General features: G+C 46.2%; 1 protein-coding gene across 1 annotated transcript in view; it reads left to right on the top strand.

Annotated features, from left to right (window-relative positions):
* Positions 1 to 19806, top strand: part of LOC144767433 (uncharacterized) — a 98868-nt gene that overhangs the window by 46796 nt on the left and 32266 nt on the right. Inside the window, exon 2 of the mRNA XM_078650867.1 lies at positions 19607 to 19701. The gene's annotated coding sequence lies outside the window, so the exon portion shown is untranslated. The remainder of the gene's footprint in view (positions 1 to 19606; positions 19702 to 19806) is intronic.

Raw genomic sequence — 19806 nt, 5'->3', positions numbered from 1 at the left:
GTCCTATGCCCGTGGGGCGCTGTTGTGGGTCTGGCCAGGGACCCCTTTTGTAGTCTCGCGCTCCCTCATTGATCCGGAGGGTAGATTTGTAATAGTAATGGCAGGCTAGATGGGCAACCGCTAGTCTTGGCTTCACTGTACACCCCTAACACGGACCAGGGAGGTTTCTTTACGCAGCTCTCTGCTGACTTGGCACCTTGGCATGGGATCCCCTGGGTGTTGGGAGGTGATTATAACTGTATCCTTGACATTGCATTAGACCGTTCTTTTCCGCCCGTCTGGCACTCCTGTGCAGGGGGCTATGACAGTCTTCGTGAACTGGGCCCTACAATGGGATCCGCATGATGCTTGGCGGAGTCGTAACCCTACCACCAACATGTACTCCTATTACTCAGGTGAGCACACATTGCATGTACGGTTGGATCAGTACATGTTGTCCAGAGAACTGCTCCCCCATGTTACTGACTCCTATTATATGGGCCGCACTCATTCCGATCACAACCCACACGTACTGGAGATGGCGTGGGAACAACCACACCCACCTATGCCCACCTGGAGGCTACAACCAGACTTGCTCCTTGACGCCCCTTTCCGGAATTCCCTATATGCACAAACAGCCCATTATTTTGAGGAGAACGCTGGCACAGCATCCTCCCCCCAAATAGAGTTGGACGCATTCAAAGTTGCTATCAGGGGCCATTGTCTGGACACACAGGCTAATATGCGGAAACAATTGGAGAGGGAACTGACACAGTTTGAAGCAGATCTGCTTCTAAGGGAACAGAAGGCGATGGAGGATGATGAAGGGTCACTGCTGGAGGCTTGTGCGGAACATGCACGGTTGCTGTACCCTCTGTCACCTCAATTACAGGGCCCATTCGGCACACACACATCATCTAGGCGATAAACCCAGAAAACTGTTGGCCTGGTTGATCAAACAGGAGGACCGGGCGGCGCCTGTGGCAGCGATACGCACCGGTCATGGTGAGGTGGTCCACACACAAAGCAGAATTCACGCGGCTTTTGTTGCCCACTACCGTACATTATATTGCTCCCGACTACATGTTCCCCTTGCTGATATTGCTGAATATCTCTCTGCTATAACGCTTCCAGGGTTGGACGACGTGCACCGAGATGACCTCGAGGCCCCGCTCACGCCTGATGAGCTATGCATAACCATTTTTGCCCTTATAACGGCAAATCCCCAGGCCCAGACGGGCTGCCCGCAGAGTTCTTTAAGGCCTATTCTGATATATTGATCCCTGAGCTGTTAAAGCTGTATACGGCAGCTGCCGGAGACTCCTCCCTTCCCCCTATGCTGAATAAAGCCAATCTCATCTCCCTCCCGAAGCCTGGTAGAGACTGCACGCTCTTGGGCTCGTATCGACCGCTGGCCCTCCTAAACACTGATTACAAGATACTTGCTTCCACACTAGGTCAGCGTCTGGCCCCCTTGGTACCCTCCCTTGTGCATAGGGACCAAAATGGTTTTGTGCCCACACGTAGCACCTCTCATAATATTCGGCGACTGTTCAGGGTGCAGGGTTATGCCACGCTGAAGTGGCCCCGATCAGGGTGTTTAGTGCTCGATCTCGAAAAGGCCTTTGACTCTGTGGAGTGGCCTTACCTCATGGCAGTATTGTGGAAATATGACCTTGGAGATGACTACATTGACATGGTGGGGTTATTGTACTGGAAACCCACAGTGCGGGTACGCACTGGTAGACTGCTATCTGAGGTCATCCAAGTCAAAAGGGGCACTAGGCAGGGATGTCCTCTGTCCCCGTTACTTTTCTCGTTGACGATGGAGCCTCTTGCAACACTACTAAGGACCCAGGGCGCAGAGTGGGGGATCCCCTTAGCGGATGGTCTCCATGCGGTCTCTTTAAATGCAGACGATCTCCTCTTGTATGTCAGAGACCTGACCTGCTTGCCACTTACATTGTCAGACACCTTTCGCACTTTTGAGGCCATGTCGGGACTTAGGGAAGTCTGGAGTGTATTCCTTCAGCCCGGATGTGCAGGAGTGTGAGGTCAGCGTTAACAATGAACGACTCACTTGGTATCCCGCCACGTTCCAATACCTCGGCATCTACATCTATAGAACCCTGCCTGATGTATTGGAGGGTAACCTGGTGCGAGCTATCTCTTCCTTGCAGGCACAGATGGCCTTTTGGAAGACCCTCCCCCCTAATGTACCCAGCCGTGTTACACTGACAAAAATGATAGTCTTACCAAGGCTACTGTATTATTATTACAACATCCCAGTATATGTCCCGGATCGGATCTTTTGAGAGCTGGAAACTTCGATTAGAAACCTTGTATGGAACACTGGGAGACCTCGAGTAGCACTGATGAAACTCTACAAGTCTACAGACGCTGGAGGCCTTGCTGTCCCCAATCAGGAACTTTATTACCTGGCGGCGCAGCTGCAATGGGTAGCCGGATGGCTGAGCGGGAAGAACCTGTGTGATACTGCCACGGACGATACTATCTTGACTCACACACAGGTCTATACTTTGTTCCACCCCTTTGCGCCCCGCCGCTGGCCTCGCAGTGCCAGTGCCGTCAATGGAAGCAACCACCATCCAGACTCAGAGGTCAATATTCATTCATTATTTAGAAATGAAAGAAGATGGCACACCAAGTGCGTTTGCACAGAACTTTATGTGCAAAAGAAACAACGCGTTTCAACAGTAAGCCTTTGTCAAGGTAATGTCATGTGCTCAACTCACCAGAGAAATACATGCAGAACCGAAATAACATAAAAGAAAGACTTCTATCAATCCTGTAAGTCATAAAAAAACTTAAGGTTACAGGGATATAAATGTATATATAACCTACTGGCTGTTGCCACATTAACAATCAATGGAGGAGATATATAAATAAATATAATATATACCATGAAAAAAACAAAGGTTACAGGGACGTTATAGTTAGGAAATGGAATTAAAAAAACAATAGAAAATCACAAAAAAAACAAAGGTTACAGGTAAGTTATAGTTAGGCTGACATTTCGCTCACACAAAACTAGAGAAATTCAGCAATCATACTTAGCTGTGCTAACTATAACTTGTGCCCCCCGCAATGCACTGCTTATGACTTTACATGTTTCAACACTCATGACATGGTCAGTGACATCACTGATGACATCACTGATGACATCTCAAATTACATCACTGATGACATCTCAAATTACATCACTGATGACATCACTATATATATATTATTGCAGTGATATCATCAATGATCTCATAGGAGAGGTCAAGAATGATTTAATATTTGGGGCAATTAGCAGTTCATGGCAAGTGTGTAAGTTATAGTTACCTTGTGGCAAGAGTTATAGTTACTGGAGGTAACTCTAGCTATACCAAATTCCCCACATGCAGCCAACAATCTCCCCCAAACCGGGGTACTTTCTTTTAACTATATCAAGAAAGTGCTTCTGTATATGGTCGAGATCTCCTCATATTCCTTGGCATCAAGAATGCATCACCGCAATTGGCAAAAAAATGCTAATTGAGCCTTTTGGTAAGCTGTCCATCATCCTGGCAAAAGACAGGAAGACCTTTTGAATTCTACTAAGGTAAACAGGGGAGGGCACTAATGGACAAGCTTCCGTGAAGTTTGCTTTTCAAAGTTGAATTGCCGACAAAACACACTTGCTTTGCTTTTGCCAAACCCAGGAAGACAGGAACATTTGGCCTTTACAGAAGTGGAGCTTCAACTGGAGCACCAAGTTCAAGTTCAGGTATTTATAAAGCGCACTACTCACCCAGAGGGTCTCAAGGCGCTGGAGGGAGGGGTTTACTTTTTATCGAATAGCCATGTTTTCAGTTCTTTTCTGAAGGAGATGTGATTCTGAGTAAGGCGGAGGTGGGTGGGGAGTGAGTTCCAGGTCTTGGCAGCTAGGAAGGAGAAGGATCTGCCACCCATGGTGGTTTTTCGGATGCGCGGGACTGCGGCGAGGGCTTGATTGGATGATCTTAGTTGGCGGGTGGGATAGTAGAAGGACAGTCGGGTGTTGAGGCATTCAGGTCCTAGATTATAAAGGGACTTGTGTGCGTGGGTAAGAAGGCGGAAAGTAATTCTTTTGTTGACGGGAAGCCAGTGGAGGTTTTTTAAGTGACCGGTGATGTGCTCTTGGCGCGGGATGTCTAATATGAGTCTCGCTGATGCGTTTTGGATGCGCTGGAGTTTTTTCTGCAATTTTGTTGTAATTCCGGCATAGAGTGTGTTGCCATAGTCCAGTCGACTCGTGACCAGTGCATGGGTGACAGTCTTTCTTGTTTCGAGGGGGATCCAGCGGAAGATCTTTTTGAGAATGCGAAGGACGTTGAAGCAGGAGGACGATACGGCGTTGACTTGTCTGGACATTGAGAGGGAGGAGTCTAGAATGAAGCCAAGGTTACGTGCATGGTCTGTGGGTGTGGGCACAGATCCCAAAGCGGAAGGCCACCAGGAGTCGTCCCAAGCTGAGGGGGAGGATCCTAGGATGAGCACCTCCGTCTTGTCTGAGTTGAGTTTTAGGCGGCTCTGTTTCATCCATTCGGCTACTTCTTTCATACCTTCGTGAAGGTTGTTTTTGGCGGTGTTGGGGTCTTTGGTGAGGGAAAGGATTAGCTGGGTGTCGTCGGCGTAGGAGATGATGTTGAGGTTGTGTTGACGTGCGATGGAGGCGAGGGGACTCATGTAGACGTTGAAGAGGGTGGGACTGAGTGAGGAGCCTTGAGGTACGCCGCAGATGACTTCGGTGGGCTCTGAGTAGAATGGGGGGAGTCGGACTCTCTGTGTTCTCCCGGCTAGGAATGAGATGATCCAGTCCAAGGCTTTTCCTTGTATGCCGATGTTGTTGAGGCGTTGTATGAGGGTGTTGTGACAGACAGTGTCGAAGGCGGCGGAGAGGTCGAGTAGAATGAGGGCCACTGTTTCACCGTTGTCCAGGAGTGTTCGGATGTCGTCGGTCGCCGCAATGAGGGCGGTTTCGGTGCTGTGTTTGGCTCGAAAGCTGTTCTGTGAGGGATCCAGGGAGTTGTTGGATTCAAGGAAGGCTGCTTGTTGGCTATTGACGGCTTTCTCGATGACTTTGGCCGGGAAAGGGAGTAGGGAAATGGGTCGGTAGTTTTTCAGATCTGAGGGGTCTGCTGTTGGTTTTTTCAGAAGGGCGCTGAGTTCGGCGTGTTTCCATATTTCTGGAAAGGTGGCGGAGTCGAAGGAGCCGTTGATGACATCGCGGAGTTGGGGAGCGATGATGGAGTCAGCTTTGTTGAAGATGAAGTGGGGGCAGGGGTCAGAAGGTGAGCCAGAGTGGATTGAGTTCATGAGGCGAATGGTGTCTTCAATGGTGATTGGGTTCCAGGAGTTGAGGTAGTTAGTTGGAGGGGTGGGATCTGAAGTGGGTGGGGTGAGTTGGTCATTGGGAGTATTCTTGAAGCTGTTGTGGATGTCGGCAATTTTGTTGTAGAAGAAGGAGGATAGCGCATCGCAGAGGTCTTGGGAGTTAGTGATGTCGTTGGATGCTGCGGGAGGGTGGGTGAATTCTTTGACGATATTGAAGAGTTCCTTGCTGTTATGAGAATTGTTGTCGAGACGGTTCTTAAGTGCTGATTTCTTGGCGGATCGGATCAGTTGGTGGTGTTTGCGGGTGGCTGTCTTGAGGGAGTCCATGTTGTCTGAAGTTGGTTCTTTTCTCCAATTCTTCTCCAGGGTCCGGCATGTCTTCTTGGATTTTTTAAGGTCATCATTGAACCAGGGAGCTTTTTTGCTGGATGATTTCGACTGGTGTTTTTTCAGGGGTGCTAGTTCGTCCGCACTGTGGGTAATCCATTGCCTGAGGTTGGTGGCTGCTAGGTCTGGGTCCGTTGCCAGGGTGGGAATGTTTTGGCTGAGTGATGTGAGGAGTTGTTCGGTGGAGATTTTGTTCCATTTTCTTCGGGGAATGGGTTGTAGACGGTTGTGGGTCAGGGTTGTTTTGTAGCTGAAGTGAACACAGCTATGATCCGTCCAGTGGAGGGCTGTAGTATGATCGAAGGAGATGTGCTTGCTGGAGGTGAAGATAGGGTCGAGCGTGTGTCCGGCTATGTGAGTGGGGGTGTCAACAAGTTGTTTGAGTCCGAGATTGGACAGGTTGTCCAGAAGGGGGGTGGTGTTGTTGTCGTGAATGTTGTCAAGGTGGTAGTTGAGGTCTCCTAGAAGAATGTAGTTCTCGGAGGCGAGGGCGTGCGGGCTGACGAAGTCAGTGATGTCGTCACTGAATTGAGATCGGGTGCCTGGGGGCCTGTAAATGAGTGTTCCTCTAAGTGTGGTCCTGGGGTCGGTGTGGATCTGAAAGTGGAGGTGTTCGGCGGTTGCAAGATTTACGTCAGAGCTGGTTGTAATTTTGATGGTGTTTCTATGGACGATGGCGATGCCTCCTCCAGTTTTTTTATTGGTGCGGTCTTTTCGAATGATCTTGTAAGTGTCCGGTATGGCTATGGCGATGTTGGGGGCAGAAGATGCATTCATCCATGTTTCAGTAAGGAAGGCGATGTCAGGTGACGCAGTGTCGATTAGGTCCCAGAGTTCGGTTGCATGTCTGTGGACCGAGCGGGTGTTCAGTAGGATGCATTTCAAGTCGTTGGGTTCGGGGCTGTGTGTGGAGGAAGTGTGTTTGGTGAGGGTCCTGACGCAGTTGAACTTACAGGAGAGGCAGGAGAATGGGCCGTGGGTACGTCCTGGGGTAGCTTCGCAGCAAAGTGGGGTACGTCCGGCGTTGAGGGCGAGGAGAGTGGCGGCATCATAAGTTCCTCTGGGGGGTTGGGAGCGGCATAGAGCAGGGGGACGGGCGCTGGGCGCGGTCCAGGCGGGACGGGCGCAGACGGGCTTACCTTTGGCGCACCTTCGGCGCGGCCGTAGCGCGTGGACGCTGCACGTTGGGACATCAGGCATTAATGGATAGTGGAGGGGGCGGAGCGTGGGAGGGTCAGCCGGGAGGCGGGAGCGAGGTGGGGGAAGGGCCAGGGGATGCTAAAGAAAATGGCAGAAACAACAAAAGGGCAGCAATAACAACAAGGTATGCAGCAAACTAAACGGACGCACTTTAGATATTCTTATCTTTTATGCAAACACAGGCAGGATGTGCGCGCTAGCAATCTCAAGGGCAATGATAATGCAGCCAATTTCAATTGTTACCCCAGAGCACACAATCGCTCCTAGAAGAGAAATACTTTGCACACAAGCGCTACGATCCAAAATGCAGAGACAAGCGCTACAATAACAGCGTGGTGGTGAAAGGGCAGCAGAGTCAGGCGCTACAATACCACGTCTGCGCAGGAGGAGGCAAGGGGAGCGGCCGTTCGTGTCCAGGACAGGACGGTCACAGCTCCAAGGAGGGTGCGAGGACGGCTAGTGGTTTCCGTGGGTGGGAGGGTCAGCCGGGAGGCGGGAGCGAGGTGGGGGAAGGGCCAGGGGATGCTAAAGAAAATGGCAGAAACAACAACAGGGCAGCAATAACAACAAGGTATGCAGCAAACTAAACGCACGCACGTTAGATATTCTTATCTTTTATGCAAACACAGGCAGGATGTGCGCGCTAGCGATCTCAAGGGCAATGATAATGCAGCCAATTTCAATTGTTACCCCAGAGCACACAATCGCTCCTAGAAGAGAAATACTTTGCACACAAGCGCTACGATCCAAAATGCAGAGACAAGCGCTACAATAACAGCGTGGTGGTGAAAGGGCAGCAGAGTCAGGCGCTACAATACCACGTCTGCGCAGGAGGAGGCAAGGGGAGAGGCCGTTCGTGTCCAGGACAGGACGGTCACAGCTCCAAGGAGGGTGCGAGGACGGCTAGTGGTTTCCGTGGGTGGGAGGGTCAGCCGGGAGGCGGGAGCGAGGTGGGGGAAGGGCCAGGGGATGCTAAAGAAAATGGCAGAAACAACAACAGGGCAGCAATAACAACAAGGTATGCAGCAAACTAAACGGACGCACTTTAGATATTCTTATCTTTTATGCAAACACAGGCAGGATGTGCGCGCTAGCGATCTCAAGGGCAATGGTAATGCAGCCAATTTCAATTGTTACCCCAGAGCACACAATCGCTCCTAGAAGAGAAATACTTTGCACACAAGCGCTACGATCCAAAATGCAGAGACAAGCGCTACAATAACAGCGTGGTGGTGAAAGGGCAGCAGAGTCAGGCGCTACAATACCACGTCTGCGCAGGAGGAGGCAAGGGGAGCGGCCGTTCGTGTCCAGGACAGGACGGTCACACCAGCTATGTTTATATTTTAAGTGCTTTCCATTAAGCTTTAATTTATGTGAAAAGGGGACAAGGTGGAATCTCAATGCCCCCGGGGTCCCTGTCAGCTCTCAGGATCAAATGGGAGCCGGCATTGCTCGTGCAACTAGAGAGCAGCACAAAATGCTGCTTTCTGCGTGCAAGAGCAATTATCTGTTTCACTGCCCACTTGACAGCAGGCATGGAAACAGATGAAAAGTCTGCATCCAGTGGGAGAGAGTAATTGTCCTGCTTCAGTCTGCTGGGGGCAGACTTATTGTTTTCTCTCTTGGCAGCACCTGTCAAAGCTACCACGAATTGAAAACAAACATTAATATCCTGAGGGAGGGCACCTCAGCAAACGAGGAGGGGGCATCAGTCCCCAGGGTCATTAAAGGCTCTAGGAGAGAGGCCATGCTACCCCCTTCTTTAACCCCTTTAGTGCTGCCGTCGGCCAACGGTCGTCGCGAGCACTACCTTGCCAGTGCTGCGCACGTCCGTTGGCCGATGCGGCCGCACCCTTTCTTTGAACGATCAGCACTGGCGCAGAACGTTCGAAGCAAGAAACGGGTTAAAATTGCATGAGGGGGTGGTGGTCTCTGGGACCAAAACTGCCCAGGAGGGGGGACGCACTACACACTTTCCACTCTCAAAATCGACCTGGTCACAGGGAGGTGGTGGTCTACAGGGCTGTACAGGGTCCAGGAGGGGGAGAGTCCCCGCGACCCATCTCCTGTTATAAGCATTGGACTTGCCCCAAGGAAAAGCTGTTACCTGGGGCCATAAACAGCCTGGGAGGTAGGCCACATTCATCCACTATACTAATTTCATTTTACCCCAGGACCTGGACCACCCGGGGCTAAAGTAAAAACAACCAGAGGAGACCACTCTTTGTTCTTTAAAAAATTGGAGAGATTGGTGGCTTGACCTCAATTTTCACAGCAACCTTTTTTAAAACATGCTTTTTGCACTTGGTGGGGTTCCTGTGTGACCCCACCACCAGACCAGGGGCTCAGGGCATTCCTACTCTGCCCTTTCTCTTTTTTTAACTTTTCTTTTGGGACTCAGATGAGTCAGAGACCCAAAATGGCTTCCTACATTTCTCATTAAGTGTTGGTAGCCAATCAAATCTCAGCATGAGATCTGTTTGATCTGCTGAGGATCTGTGTCCCTAGATATACAAATTAGTTTTTTTTCCCATTATCTCCCACTTGATGAATCACCCCAAAACGTTCAATACAGCAGCTGAAGTGAGTGGCAAACTAATTTTGAAATTGTTGTGAAGATTTGTAAATGGCGCCAAAGTTATTAACAAATTCGTAGGGGTGGGCAGACAACTCCATTCCGCCCACAGAATGTGTGGAATTGTGCTTGTTCCACGCTCCGCAAAGTAGGCGAAGCAGGTAAATCTCCGCACACTCACGGTGGAGCAGAGTTGGCCTCCCACCCGTCTCCCACCCGTGCTATCAAAACGTTTAAAAACATTGCGGGGTTGGTTCTGTCTCTGTGGCACACAGAGTAGGCCTGCTACGCCCACTCAATCAATCAATCAATCATTTGTAAAGCGCACTACATACCCACGAGGGTCTCAAGGCGCTGGGGGGGGGGGGACGCTACTGAACGAACAGCCAGGTCTTGAGTATCCTCCTGAAGGTCAGCAGATCTTGGGTCTGTCGTAGGCTCAGTGGGAGGGTGTTCCATGTCTTGGTGGTGAGGTAGGAGAAGGATCTCCCACCGGTGGTTATTCTTCGAATGCGCGGGACGGTGGCGAGTGAGAGGTCGACGGAGTGTAGCTGGCGGTTGGGGTTGTAGAGAGCCATCTGTTGAGGTAGGCTGGGCCAGTCTTGTGGAGTGCGTGGGTGAGGAGCTTGACGGATATCCTCTTGTTGACGGGGAGCCAGTGCAAGTTTCTCAGGTAGGGGGTGATGTGGCTGTGGCGTGGTATGTCGACGATCAGTCAAGCCGAGGCATTTTGGATGTGTTATAGTCGTTTGATGAGCTTAGTCGGGGCTCCCGCGTAGAGGGTGTTTCCATAGTCGAGTCTGCTGCTGATGAGGGCCTGGGTGACTCTCTTTCTTGTATCTGTCAGGATCCATCTGTTGATCTTGCGGAGCATGCGCAGGGTGTAGAAGCAGGTTGAGGAGACTGCGTTGATCTGGTTGGTCATGGTGAGTTTTGAGTCGAGGATGACTCCCAGGTTGCGCGCGTGGATGGTTGATGTGGGGGCGGTATAGAGAATTACTCGAAGAGGAGTCTGAATCAGAACTAGAAGGGAGGCTTCTGCCGGGGGTACAAACCTCACCAGATCATTGGCATGGAAGAGGGGTTGACCAGGTGATAAGGGTTCAAGTAGGTTGGCGCAGACTCAATTATGACTTAGAAGAAGCAACAAGGCACCTTTACATGTGCATGAGGAGAGCAGCAATGAAGATGTTTGCTGCTCCCCCCCGGTATAAACCAACTGACCCCAAGGGAGATAGTGACAAGAGAGGAAGGTGAGATCTTTGCATAACCATTTTCCCACCTGGTATACCAAAAGGGAATGCCAGTATGATAGACCCTGGCCAAAGGTAGGACCCATCAAACCAGAGGACATGGCTTTTGGGGAATCTCAAGTGGAACTGTCCCTACATGCAGGATTGCCTAAGAAAATGAGATTGTTACTTTAGAGAGAAACCCACAGAGGTGTCCCAAACCAATATGTGCCCACTGCTTCAGAACGGCTCACCTGGGCCCGTCTATATGCCTTGGACCCAGATGGATAAGGAAGAGATCAGAACCAAGCTGCCGCCATTGATGGATGGGGCACGGAAGTGTATCTCCTGTTTCGAGAAGAACACCACGGGGATAAAGCTTGGAAAAGGCGATGTAAAAAATCTGCTAAGCTGTCTCATCGTAGAGCAGACTAACATGGTGTTTGCCTGAACCGCATTCCGGCACTCATGCTGACAGGCACCAAGCATGACAGGGCTGCATTAATTTCATGCGGACACCCAATGTGGACGGCCCTGAGGGATATATTCCCTGATCACCCAGATGTAGGAAGATTGATGGCAGAAAGTATGAAGCCAAGTGAGACCATTTCGGCCCTTCCAAATAGAATGAGGGAATGATGGGGACATAAGACAGGCGATCCATAGACCAATATGGGCCCCCAGTTCCCATGTTTCTACAGTATCCTCACAAAGGGGATGTCCACTAAAATACGTAGTGAATTGGACAGCATAGTAGGTCAGATATCAAACTTGGGTGGGAAATACAGGCCCACATATTTCATAATTACAGAAAGAAAATTGAAACAGACAGGGAGCAAGCCCAGAGAGACACTGCCAAATTGTTCCAGCACAAATTGAAAAAGATCACCTTTGAGAGGGCCACGCTGGCCACTAGCATGCAAAGGATACCTGTCTCGAAGGGGGCCCGTTGCAAAATCCCAGACTGCTTCAAACCAGTTACAATGGCAGAGATCAGGAAGGTGGGCAGCAGCGGGACCTCAGAGAATGTTATTATTTCCACCAAATGAGTGGCTGAAAAATGCCATTGAAAAGCTTATCATGACCAGAGACTTATAAATCTGGGTCCGTTCATGAAGAATCCCCATCCTCAAAAACAAGCCCAAGTGAACCCAAATGCATCGTATGCTCAGCCGCATTGAGGTCAGACAGCCTCTGCACAAGGGAGCAGGTGGTTGGTCCAACATGTGGCAACAGCAGCAACTGACAAGGACCCCAGACCAACAAGGACCTCAGCAGGGAGGGGAAACTATCTGGTAAGGCAATGCCTTTACACAATCACAAAAACCACCTACGCAGTAGATTCAAACCCCCAATGCAGAGCATTCATTTCACGCACACCTTAATACACATTTCAAAATAAAGACTGGTAAGACAACATTAGGAATTCCAAGTGTTTACTTGAGTGTGGTAAACACAGGGTTGCTGTATGTTATGTCATTCAGGAATCTGCACTAGAGCTTGTCATTCGGGTGCCCACAGGAGCCTAGGCCCCACTCTGCTGCTGATTTCCCAGGGCGGGGTTGACTGGCCATGCCCTGGAGGGAGGGCAGCCTCCCCATCCAGTGCATAAGAACAGGCCCCCAGGTCCTCTCACCCAAATTCAATTAAGACGGGTTCCTATGTCCAGATCAAATTGACCCCCCCTCCTGGGCCTCTGCATGGGACTAAAATTCCTTCGTAGCATTTGGTCCCACCTGAAACCAACAGCCTCCGGACCAATGGAGGTACCTTTCCAGTTTCAAAACAAGGAGATGTTCCAGGATCAGGAGTCAGGTCTCCCTCACACTTAGGATGATGAAGACCCCATAACGTCCATAGCATGCATAAACCTCTCACAGTCCATTACCCGCATTAGGTAAAATTCAACCAGTTCGGACATCGCACAATACTCTTCATTGACCAACATTCTGCCTCCTCCTTTTCCTCAAACTTCTCAAAACATCCGAAGCCAACATATTGGATCATGTCTCTCCAAAACATCGAAGGTGTCACCAGTTGGAAGTCTCTGGTCACAGCTGGGGGCACAGGACCAAAAAATCTCAAGTAGGACATATTCAAAGGAAAAGGGTGGGTGAGGAAGAGGAGAATCCACAAAAATCTATCACAGCTTTGTGCGAGGCACTCAGAAATAGGCTCAACACCATATCCATCCGAGTGACCAACTAACAACACACCAAGCTGTACACACACCGTTAAAAAAATGATGTAAAATAAAGTAAATAATTAAAATAAACATAGTTAAAAATATTTAAAAATGTTTACAAATCATAACTAATACATATAGGGGTCAATTCCGATTCGGCAAACGAATCCGTACGACGGTTCGTATTCGTAGCCATTTCCGTACGAATCATACGAATCTGTCCGAATGGCGTAGTACGATCCGTTGCGAGAAAATACCTCCGAATCATTGCGAACCGTACAAAAAATGAAGGGTCAATCCATATGACATCACCCCGCACAGTGAACCATACGATTCGTAAAAATGCCGTACGACCCGCCAAGTACGATCCGGACCAGAGAATGAGTACACGATTCGTACGGTAAACGTCGCGTATGAGCAATTCGTACGGGAGGCAACACGGTCACATCTGCACCGTACCCCTGAAATCCAGGGGCGTGCGCACAGGGTGTACGCACTGTACACCTATAACCTTGGGGTGTACGAACCATACCCCTATGGTCCATACACCTACGATCATGGGGTGTACGTACAGGGACATATGCACCATACCCCTGAAATCATGGGGTGTACGCACCGTACCTTGATGCACCGTACCCCTGCAATCATGGGGTGTATGCACCGTACCCGGGGGGTCCATTTTGTATGCATTTCAAGGCGAATTCTGCTTTTACAGACGCTTTAAGCTTCCGTAGAAAAAGAGTCGTACGGAGTGTTGTCGATACGATTCGTACTTGCTGGGTCAGAAAATGCAGCTTTGATTCATACGGACATCGCATACTGCGCGTTCCGAATGCGATTCGTACGGATTAGTGTGTTGTACGGTCTTCGGTACGATTCGTACAGAGAACTGCTTTGGGTACACATCGTACTATATCGTACGTATGGGTACGGTTCTGCCTATGATTCGTACAGGAAAAAAGCTCCGTACGGCTATTCGGAGGGCATTTTACCGAATCGGAATCGGCCCCATAATGTTAAAATAAATTAACCATAATACTCATAAATATATTATTTTAATAAATTATACATTGTTAAAAAAAATTCATAAATTACAATTACATATATACACATACACAAATAATATAAATAAAAATATATCAAATATACATAACAAATTAAAAAATTACAATATTTGTAATCTTTTTAAAATAAATGATACACAACATTAACTAAATGAATGCAGAAAAATATTGGATAGTAGAGGGAATACAATTACTATTCCAACTCCTGAGAGTGCAATAGTTGGAAAAGTGTTGGTATAGCCTAGGGGTAAAAATAACTATACCAACTCCAGAGAGTGCAACAGTAGGGAAAGTGTTGGATCGCGTAGGGGTTATAATAACTATTCCCACTCCAGTGAGTGCAACAGTAGGGAAAGTGTTGGATAGTGTAGGAGTAAAAATTACTATTCCCACTCCAGAGAGTGCAACTGTAGGGAAAGTGTTTGATAACGTAAGGGTTTAAATTTACTATTCCCACTACAGTGAGTGCCACAGTAGAGAAAGTATTGGATAGTGAAGAGGTTAAAATCACTACTCCCACTCCAATTATTACAACAGTAGGGAAAGAGTTGGATAACGTAGGTGTTAAAATTACTATTCCCACTCCAGTCAGTACAGCAGTAGGGGAAGTGTTGGATAGCGTAGGGGTAAAAATTACTATTCCCACTCCAGTGAGTGCAACAGTAGGGAAAGTGTTGGGTAGCAAGGAGGTTAAAATTACTACTCCCACTCCAATTATTACAACAGTAGGGAAAGTGTTGGATAGCGCAGAGGTAAAAATTACTATTCCCACTCCAGTGAGTACAACAGTAGGGAAAGTGTTGGATAGGGTAGGGGTAAAAAATACTATTCCCACTCCAGTGAGTGCAACAGTAGGGAAAGTGTTGAATCGTGTTGGGGTTATAATTGCTATTTAAACTCCAGAGAGTGCAAAAGTGGGGAAAGTGTTGGATAGCGTAGGGGTAAAAATTACTATTCCCACTCCAGAGAGTGCAACAGTAGGAAAAGTGTTGGATCGAGTTGGGGTTATAATTGCTATTTCAACTCCAGAGAGTGCAACAGTAGGGAAAGTGTTGGATACCGTAGGAAGTTAAAAATAATCTACTTATCAATTAATATTTTTTTATTTTAATAATGAATTAATAATACATTATCAATAAATGATGTATAAATACCAATAAAATACAATTATTAATTACTTTATAAACATTAAATTACTTCCCACCCTACTCCCCAATAAACCCCGAACCCGCTCCCCATAAAAATGAACACAATTAATATAATGGTCAATTCATCAATTAATAAGAATTATTTACCAATTAATATTTAATTACCAATAAATAATTATCAATACCAATAAATAATAATTAATAAACATGAATTAATAATTAATAAATCAATTAACAATAAAGTAATTATCAATACCAAAAAATAAAAATTATTATATAATCAATTTACTTACTACCGTATTCCTCTAAAAACCCACAACCCGCTCCAATAAAAAGTGAACACAAATAATATAATGATCAATTAATCAACTATTGAAAATTCATTACCAATTAATAATTATTTACCACTAAATTAATTATCAATCCCAATAAATAAAAATGAATCTTACTTAATTACAATTAAATTACTTCCCACCCTATTCCCCTATAAACCCACAACTCGCTACGGAACTAAAATGCTACATTTAAATAAAAATTATTATTAATTTGTTTAATTAAATTACTGCCCACCCTATTCCACTATAAACCCAGAACCCGTTACGGTACTAAAACGCAAAATTTACTTTAAAAAGAATTACTAACTTCTAAACATTTAATAAATACATTAAAAAAATACAAAACATAACAAAACATTTGAAACACATACTTATAAAATACATGCTTAAATTCATAACACTAACATAAACATCGATATTATTAAAATCAATATTTTTGCTATCGATATTATTAACTTTGATATTAACAAAAACAATATTTCTTACATTTAGGTCGATATTCTGGTCACTGATATTCTTTATGTCGATATTCTGTCCCTACGATATTTAAAACTCAATATTTATGTAGGTCGAAATAAAAAACTCGATATCATGTCTGTGCACCATTGAAACATAAGGTGTAAGTGTTTTCTAAACCTTAAACAACAAACAACAGCTCTTATCCATCATGTCTGCAATTGAGTCATGAAAGTGCACCACCCTTACAGTGCCCCAACATCTCGCCAACAACAATCCCATAATCCTAACAAAGACTGAAGCATGCAAATACAAGACCTCAAACTATTCTCAAATTTTTACACCAAACGTTTTAAAACTTCGCCAGAGAAAATAAATCTCCCAATCACTGAAGGAAAACTGACATATCACCTGGATACATCCACCAAGATTTTTGAAGAAGTTATGTATTGTTGTACAATTGTATACCCTCTGTTTACTGAGGGTGTGGCCACATCTATGTTGCCAAAGATCTGCCTAGTCAAAGGAAGTCAACTCTGACATTTGTACAGTGCTTATGTAACGACCTCTCCCATGTCACCTATAATTACACTGAAAACAATACTAGTATTCCACACACATTAAACAGCGTACTCTTACACAACACATGGCATCAGCACATGACCGCCATGGGCGCCCAGCCATCAGCCAGGTTGTGCTACATTTGTTCATGTACCAAATGCAATAGGCACATACATGCTTTACTTGTCCCAATGGATAGCCCCTAAAAAAGCAAAATGCCTTTTCCACCTGTACCTATTTAGGATTAGGGCCAAGATACAACCCAACAGCGTAAAACCTCATAGAGTAGTAATGAACGTAACCCGTTATGAAACCAATCTCACAGCACTACACCTCTTCACTGATCCCAGTGAGATTTAAACAAATCTAGGTAGGATGTGCAGACAGGGCACCACATCGGAGTGTACTGTTTGGCCCCATGACATTCCAGAAAAAGATTCTTGGAGGTAGCAAACCCACCGCACCAGTACACGAACACTTCCACTCCTGCTTCCATCTGTTGTCCCAGGGTGGCCATTAGCGTGTCTGGTGCAGTCTCCTCTACTAACAAATGGATACTAGACATGAAGTTCTAGTGCAGGGCCATCCACCTCAATGATACGAAGTTAAGCTAGTCTCATAGGGGAGGGTTAAATACCACCATAGATAACCCTTTTCTAGAAATATGGAACACTAAGCTAGACCGATACGCCTAATTGGAAGGGGCAACCCATAATTGTGTGGAAACTTACACTGTATTCCTTATGTTTCAGAGGTAAAGGAACAGTTTCACTTGGCACTGATGACAACCGTGGCTCTATTCTGCATGTACCAGATGTGCAATGGGCACCTCCACACTAATGGATACCTACTGGCAGTGCTACAAATTTGTATGCACCCAGCTTGTCCCTGCATGGTGACACCTTTTCTCTCTAGTCACCATAAGCACCCCTACCCTGGTCCTTTCTGAAGATATGTCAGAGTTGTACCAACATCCGCTACAGAAAAAAAAAAACATTATGGCATCGGGCTCAAGAAAAAAGGACTGCTGATTATTTTGGTTAGGCTCAGTTCAAGGACATTCTGGAAGTATTCAGACTGTTTTCTGACACACATGTCAAGGCGGGAGGGTCCATACCCTTCTTCACAGTTCAGGCAATAGCAAATGCCGGCTGGTTACAAATAACCAGATGAGAGATGATGAATATGAACAGTCCTGAGCTCGACCTTACTGCAAACAAGAAATAACTAAGAGCCATCTACCTCCTGGCGATGCAACATCGGTATGTGTTGGACTTTCTACCAAGATTGCTGCGTCCTGTTGAATGTTCATCCGAGGCAATGACATGAACAATGGGACTCTGACTCCTGCCATCCAAATGTTGCATCGTTTACAAACCAACATACATAAGGTGCTAGATACCCCTGAGCAGGATTTGTATATCGCTGAATTTACTGGCTTATCCGGTGGGTGACCGCCGTGACCGGTCTGTGCGCATCAATGCTGCCTAGTCTCATTTTCGTACTTTTTTTATATGGTTTCCTGCAAGTGGGGGTTTCCAGCTGTAAAAATGCAGTCCTCGAATTGGGTAGAATGCAAGTAACTAGGGAAGTAGTCATACTTACAACTAAAACACAACAATGAAGTATGAGTAAATTATGGAGTTGAACATTCAACTAGTGGGGGGAATGTTGATTTTGATGTATGTAATGACCCAATAAAGAGAGAGAATCCCCACGGACAAAAGGGACAGGGCGTTACTTAGTCAAAGAAGAAGCTAGATCTCCTTCGGTAACCAAACAAAATAATTGTTCAACCAATCATCTCAAATATACTGCAAGCCATTCATATCAATCACACAAAAATTGGTTTTTTGTATGATTGATATGATTATTTGGTTATTGATTATTTGGTTACCGAAGGGACTTTATCTTGTTCTTTGACAATGTATGTAATGATACATGTATGTACAAAAACAAATCAAGTAACCCTTGTGGAAATCTCTCGCTATGACCTCTCCATCAACCCCGAGTAAGAAAGACGTGATCAGGCAGGCCCTGCGACCTAGCCCTGAGGCTACTGATTGACAGATTACATCTGGTGGCACGTAACCAGCAGGACAAATACACAAACATGAAAAACACAGATTGGTCCCACAGATAGATAGCGGCACCACAATGGTCCTGGGAGATTGGCCCCAATAAATGCACATGACTGGAGGAATGCGCATTCCCAAAACATCATATAGTTAGATGCCACATGAAGTTAGGAACACTGAGCCATTTAGGACACTGCTCACTCAGTAATCAAGTACTCCCCATGTGGGACATCGGGACACATTACCCACTGGCCCTCATTGTGTTCACACAAGGTGAATTGTTTTATGATGCTTCGAGAAATGTACAAAAGAAAGTTCAAAATTAATGTACTTTGAGTCAGTCCTCAGACTCATTTCTTGATACTGTACTCCCAGCAGTGGCATTTGATTAAACCAGCTGTTCCCCTTTTGCCAAACCCCTCTTGTCTTTGTTTCTTTTGTTCAAGGAAAATTCATTTTCAAGCAACACTTGACTCACCTGAATTGTACGGATCTGCAGAAACAAAGACCATTCTCTGCTTCTCTTTGCAAACAAACCTAAAAACACAGATTGTACAAATGTTGATGATTGTTTCCATGGTTAAAGAAGGTTAAAGATGAGGAAAGAAAGGGCATACAAATATTCTCTGGATTCTAACTGTCATGCTGTGGAACTGTTTCTCCTGTTCCCTCTGGATTGGATATTCCCCGAAATCATTATTAGAACTCAAACAGACTTGTTAGAGCATTATTAGGTTAACACAATAGTAATGACTGCATTTATAATCCCACAAAGCTAGCCCACTCATGCAAAGTGCCAAATTAGTTTCCTGTCACAGTCTTATAAAGAACAATAACTCTTATTCCCCAAGGCTTTCTTATTTTGCATAATCAAATAAATTGTTTGGCAAAGTCTTTACTGTTGATTGACTATATTGTTATTAGCATTGTCCTTTCAAGGTTTTCCCTAAATTACTCTCTCACGTTGTCTTTTAAGAAAAGGGACCTGTGGGTTCAGTGCATTGACCTGGACTAGTATATAGAGTAATCTTTCTTTGTCTTTCAGGCCTTTTGCATCTTCGAATCAAAGGAGATTCTCTGCAGGGCGTCAGAAGAGGAGAAATAGGAACTAGGAACTGAAGAGGAACAAATCTCCATCAGGTAAATTCAAGGAAAAAAGTACTTCCTCTCTGCAAAGGGAACTCAAAGTCAAGCATGGTTTTGAGAGTATGCGCAGTATTTATAGAAGCACACCCACAATGGTCA

This window comes from Lissotriton helveticus, chromosome 7 (genome assembly GCF_964261635.1).
Source record: "Lissotriton helveticus chromosome 7, aLisHel1.1, whole genome shotgun sequence".
Taxonomy (NCBI): domain Eukaryota; kingdom Metazoa; phylum Chordata; class Amphibia; order Caudata; family Salamandridae; genus Lissotriton; species Lissotriton helveticus.
This window is presented reverse-complemented; position numbering and strand designations above follow the sequence as displayed.